A 6654-nucleotide genomic window follows, 5' to 3' on the forward strand; every position below is an offset into this window, starting at 1 on the left:
AGAGCAAAATAATGTATAGAAGGAAAATGAATGCTCCCTATGGTAGCTTGTGCTATGTCCCTAGATTCTCCCACAGTAATACTAGCAAGAAAATCTCTAAACTCAGATTTGCGAGGATCATTAATATGACCCCACTACGGGAGTTTGCAAGCAGTTGTGAAATCCTCTAAAATCCATGGTATAAGATGTATCATAAATATCAAACATGACACTAGGATAATTACGCGCACAGTTATATTGGAACCTCCGCACAAAGGAATCAGTCAACTGATAGTACTGCGGACACTTATCTTGTAAGAAGTCCTCTAGGTCGGCATTACGCACATATGCATCAAATTCCTCCTTGAAGCCTACTTCGACCATAAAATCATCGGATGGCCACTCACAAGCTCGTACATCCACGTCCCTCGGCAATTCAACATCTTGCTCACGTATAGCAATCCTTGGCCCTTTCTTTTCTAAGGAACCTCCTTGGTACATTCTTCTAAGCATAATTCTTTTTCTGAAAATTTCTGAAATTTTAGTAACTTCAAAATAAAAGTGTATAATACTGAACAAGATTGATAGCAACTACTCCTACAAGTGCCTAGAGCCTATATCATGCATTAGAATTTCTTGGGACCTCATAAATTTAACATGCAAGCTCAAGAACATGGTCACTTATGCAGCAAAAATTTGCAATGAATAAAGCACTAGAACAAAAACTAATTGGACCAATGGAGGAGTCACATACCAAGCAACAATCTCCCAAAACAGTTTTGTGAATGGAGCTTTGAGCAAGGAGATTATAAATCGCAGCAAAATGACCTAGAACTCGTGCTTGAGCTGGATGGGGATTTTTTTGGGTAGAAGATGAAGTGTGTGGGTGCTGGCATAAGTGGAGGGGGCCACCAGGGGCCCACGAGACAGGGGGCGTGCCCTATAGGGGGGGCCTCCACTCTGGTGGTCTGGTGCTTGCCCCTCCTGCAGTGTTTTCAGTGCCTAAAATTCTCAAATATTCCAGAAAAAAGCATACTAAATTTGTAGGGCATTTGGAAAACTTTTATTTTTGGACTATTTTTTAATGCACGGATAATTCAGAAAACAGACAGATAATACTATTTTTGCTTTATTTATTCTAAATAACAGAAAGTAAAAATAGGGTACAGAAGGTTGTGCCTTCTAGTTTCATCCATCTCGTGATCATCAAAATGAATCCACTAACAAGGTTGATCAAGTCTTGTTAACAAACTCATTCTGAGTAACACGGAACCAGAGAAATTTCGAATAACACTAAGTTACCTCAACGGGGATATGAAAATCCCCAACAATAAGAATATCATACTTCTTCTTGACAGTAGGGAGAGGAAATTCAAAACCTCCAATAATGATAGTTGGAATTTTTCCAATAGAATTGATGCTATGAACTTGAGATTGTTTCCTCGGAAAGTGTGTCGTATGCTCATTACCATTAACATGAAAAGTGACATTGCCTTTGTTGCAATCAATCATAGCCCCTGCAGTATTAAGAAAAGGTCTACCAAGGATAATAGACATACTATCGTCCTTGGGAATATCGAGAATAACAAAGTCCGTTAAGATAGTGACATTTGCAACCACAATAGGCACATCCTCACAAATACCGACAAGTATAGCAGTTAATTTATCAGCCATTTGCAAAGATATTTCAGTAGGTGTCAACTTATTAAATTCAAGTCTACGATATAAAGAGAGAGGCATAACACTAACACCGGCTCCAAGATCACATAAAGCAGTTCTAACATAATTTCTTTTAATGGAGCATGGTATAGTTGGTACCCCCGTATCTCCAAGTTTCTTTGGTATTCCACCCTTAAAAGTATAATTAGCAAGCATGGTGGAAATTTCAGCTTATGGTATCTTTCTTTTATTTGTAATGATATCCTTCATATACTTCTGGAAAGTTCTATCGTCTTTCTTTTTCTTCTTTTTAGAAGAACTAGGTGCCTCTAAATTATTTCTCTGAGAATCTTGCTCGATTCTCTTAGGGTGGCCTTCAGGATACAAAGGTTCCTGAGTCATTCTACCAGTTCTAGTAGCCACTCTAACAGCAAAGTCATTTTTATTATTTAATTCTTCAAGAAAATCATTTTGAGATTTAAGTACTTGCTCAGCTTGAGTAGCAACCATAGAAGCATATTTGCTAACGACTTTGAGTTCATCCTTAACTCTAGCTATATTATCGCCTACGCGTCCTATCTCGAAAGCATTATTCTTTAACTCTCTACCAACATAAGCATTGAAACTTTCTTGTCTAGCCATAAAGTCATCAAATTCATCTAAGCAAGGGCTATGAAATTTAGTAGAGGGGACTTCAACTTTATCGTATCTATAGAGAGAATTTACCTTTACTACCTGTGTAGGGTTATTAAGACAATGTGGTTCTTCAACAGGCGGTATATTAAGACCATGTATTTCTTCAATAGGAGGTAAATTCTTAACATCTTCAGCTTTAATACCTTTTTCTTTCATTGATTTCTTTGCCTCTTGCATATCTTCAGGACTGAGAAATAAAACACCTCTCTTCTTCGGAGTGGGTTTAGGAATAGGCTCAGGAGTTGGCTTAATTGGTTCAGGAATTACTTTAGGAATTGGCTCAGGAAGAGTCAAATTATTTTCATTAGTCAACGTATTATTCAATAATATTTCAGCTTCGTCGACTGTTCTTTCCCTGAAAATACAACCAGCACAACTATCCAAGTAGTCCTTGGAATCATCGGTTAGTCCATTGTAAAAGATATCAAGTATTTCATTTTTCTTAAGAGGATGATCAAGCAAAGCATTAAGTAACTGGAGAAGCCCCCCCCAAGCTTGTGGGAGACTCTCTTCTTTGATTTGCACAAAGTTATATATTTCCCGCAAGGCAGCTTGTTTCTTATGAGCAGGGAAATATTTAGCAGAGAAGTAGTAAATCATATCCTAGGGACTACGCACACAACCAGGAGCAAGAGAATTACACCAAGTCTTAGCATCACCCTTTAACGAGAATGGAAATATCTTAAGGATATAAAAATAGCGAGACTTCTCATCATTAGTAAATAGGGTGGCTATATCATTCAACTTGGTAAGATGTGCCACAACAATTTTAGATTCAAGGCCATAAAAAGGATCAGATTCAACTAAAGTAATAATCCTAGGATCAACAGAGAATTCATAATCCTTATCAGTAACACAGATAGGTGAAGTAGCAAAAGCAGGGTCAGGTTTCATTCTAGCATTAAGAGACTGCTGCTTCCATTTAGCTAATAATTTCTTAAGATCATATCTATCATTGCAAGCAAAGATTTCCCTAGCAGCATCTTCATTCATAACATAACCCTTAGGAACAACATGCAATACATAATCATTGGGAGAACCTTCATCATCACTATCATCCATAATAGCATCTTCAATAATTTCATTCCCCCTAACTCTATTGAGTTGTTCATCAAGAAATTCACCTAATGGCAAAGTAGTATCATGCACAGAAGTAGTTTCATCATGCATAGCAGAAGTGGCATCATCAATAACATGCGACATATCAGAATTCATAGCAGTAGCAGGTTTAGGTGTCACAAGTTTACTAATAACGGAAGGAGAATCTAGTGCAGAGCTAGATGGCAGTTCCTTACCTCCCCTCGTAGTTGAGGGGAAAATAGTAGTTCGGTCGTCTTTCAAGTTCTTCATAGTGATCAACATATATAAATCCCAAGTGACTTAGAGAATAGAGTTATGCTCCCTGGCAATGGCGCCAGAAATTAGTCTTGATAACCCACAAGTGTAGGGGATCGCAACAGCTTTCGAGGGTAAAGTATTCAAACCAAATTTATTGATTCGACACAAGGGGAGCCAAAGAATATTCTTGAGTATTAGCAGTTGAGTTGTCAATTCAACCACACCTGGATAACTTAGTATCTGCAGCAAAGTATTTAGTAGCAAAAGTGGTATGATAATAAAGGTAACAGTAGCAAAAGTAAAGATAATTGTTTTGGTGTTTTTGTAGTAGTTGTAACAATAGCAACGGAAAAGTAAATAAGCGAAGAACAATATATGAAAAGCTCGTAGGCAATGGATCAGTGATGGATAATTATGCCGGATGCGATTCCTCATGTAATAGTTATAACATAGGGTGACACAGAACTAGCTCTAGTTCATCAATGTAATGTAGGCATGTATTCCATAAATAGTCATACGTGCTTATGGAAAAGAACTTGCATGACATCTTTTGTCCTACCCTCCGGTGGCAGCGGGGTCCTAGCGGAAACAAAGGGATATTAAGGCCTCCTTTTAATAGAGAACCGGAAAAAAGCATTAGCACATAGTGAATAGATGAACTCCTCAAACTACGGTCATCACCGAGAAGTATCCCGATTAGTGTCACTTCGGGGTTGTCGGATCATAACACATAATAGGTGACTATAGACTTGCAAGATAGGATCAAGAACACACATATATTCAGGAAAACATAATAGGTCCAGATCTGAAATCATGGCACTCGGGCCCTCGTGACAAGCATTAAGCATAGCAAAGTCATAGCAACATCAATCTCAGAACATAGTGGATACTAGGGAACAAACCCTAACAAAACTAACTTGATTACATGGTAAATCTCATCCAACCCATCACTGTCCCGCAAGCCTACGATGGAACTACTCACACACGGCGGTGAGCATGATGAAATTGGTGATGGAGGATGGTTGATGATGACGATGGCGACGAATCCACCTCTCCGGAGCCCCGAACGGACTCCTGATCAGCCCTCCCAAGAGAGATTAGGGCTTGGAGGTGGCTCCGTGTCATAAAACGCGATTAAACTTTCTCTATGATTTTTTTCTCCTCGAACGTGAATATATGGAGTTGGAGTTGAGATCGGTGGAGGTCCAGGGGGCCCACGAGATAGGGGGGCGCACCCTACAGGGGGGGCACGCCCCCTGTCTCGTGGACAGGCTCTGGGCCCCCTGGTGTATTTCTTTCGCCCAGAAATTCTTATTAATTCCAAAAAGTGCCTCCGTGGATTTTCAGGCCATTCCGAGAACTTTTCTTTTCTGCACATAAAACAACATCATGGCAGTTCTGCTGAAAACAACGTCAGTCCGAGTTAGTTTCATTCAAATCATGCAAGTTAGAGTCCAAAAGAAGGGCAAAAGTGTTTGGAAAAGTAGATACGTTGGAGACGCATCATGTACCTATTTTATGGATATGGTAATTTGAAAAGAGTGCTGCTGTAGCCACTTTTCTGGCATCCTTTTTTTACATGGTATCATATGTTATTCATGCGTTTTTGTGCCTTCCTCACGGGTAATACAGTAAAGCAATGTAACTTCGTTTTTTGACATGTTACAAAATGACATATTATCTTGAACATCCTACAATGAAGGTGCTCCCATTGCCTGTAGAACCTAATAAATAATGCTATGTCTGCTCTGAGGTATTTTGCATTGTCTTAAGATATCTCATTCTTATATGTTATTCCTCTCTTTTGTATCTGACATGAAACTAAAATTGAATGCATCAGACCCCTATTCTGCTAGATGTTAAAACTAAAACCGGTGATCACAGTGATAGATTCGGTAGCATTCTGTTGTACCTGCTAATACGCTCAGGTACCAAGAAGAAAGCCGGTAGAGGATAAACCACTTCAGAAAAGGGAGAGCAGTCCAATATCATCTCCAGGACTAAGCAAAGACCCACTCCATCTCTGAAACCAAATGATCTCCACAACTGTGTTAATTCTAGAACTATGTAAAATTCATTCAGTAACATCCAACAACTATGTAAAATTCATTATGTACTTCTGTTATTGTGTAATATCCATCAATTATGTAAAATACCATTCTGTAGCATCCATTCTGTGTGATAATTCTAGACCCCATTATGTAACATCCAGCGGCTACTTAGCTAGCCAGCGAGCTATCATTTTCCTAGTAAAACTGGGTGCTGGTTGAGATTTATTTGAGCACATAGTGCTTTTTTTAGGGTTGAGCACACAGTGCTGGTTTGCTGTATGCGATCGATTGGATTTTCTTCGCAAAGGTGTGCCTCAAGTGGGCCGGCCCATTTAACATCCTGTAGCGATTGCATTGGCATGTCATTGTAGCAATGCTAAATGCCGGCCTAAAAAAAGCAACATATACTGTAGCAACGGTTTTTATTTTATAAATTATGAAAATTTATTAAAAACAAATATTATTGAAAGAGCAAACAGTTTATAAAATTTTTGAGCATTTTTTGAAAACTAAATATCTTTTTTAAACTGGGAACATTTTTTGAAAATGTGAACAAGTTTTGGATAATTCTGACCATTTTTTAATTTTGTGTACTTTTTAAACTTGAAAGATTTTTTGAACATTCCGACCATTTTTTGAAAATGCGAACAACTTTTTAAAAAAATGGTTTTTTGAATTTGTGAACTTATTTTTCAGATGGGAACTTTTTTGAAGTTTGCAAACAATTTTTTAAAGCACAAACATTTTTTGACATTTCGAAAAAATGGTGAACAAATTTGAAAACGAGGACCTTTTTCAGATTTGGAACAAAAATTGAAAAAACAAACAATTTTTCAAAATTTGTGATTATTAAAAAACAAAGGAGGGGAAATCGAGAAAGACAAAATAAAAAAATTGTAGCAACGTGCATTGTACCAGAGGTTTCTTACTT

The sequence above is a fragment of the Triticum dicoccoides genome, chromosome 5B (genome assembly GCF_002162155.2).
Source record: "Triticum dicoccoides isolate Atlit2015 ecotype Zavitan chromosome 5B, WEW_v2.0, whole genome shotgun sequence".
Taxonomy (NCBI): Eukaryota; Viridiplantae; Streptophyta; class Magnoliopsida; order Poales; family Poaceae; genus Triticum; species Triticum dicoccoides.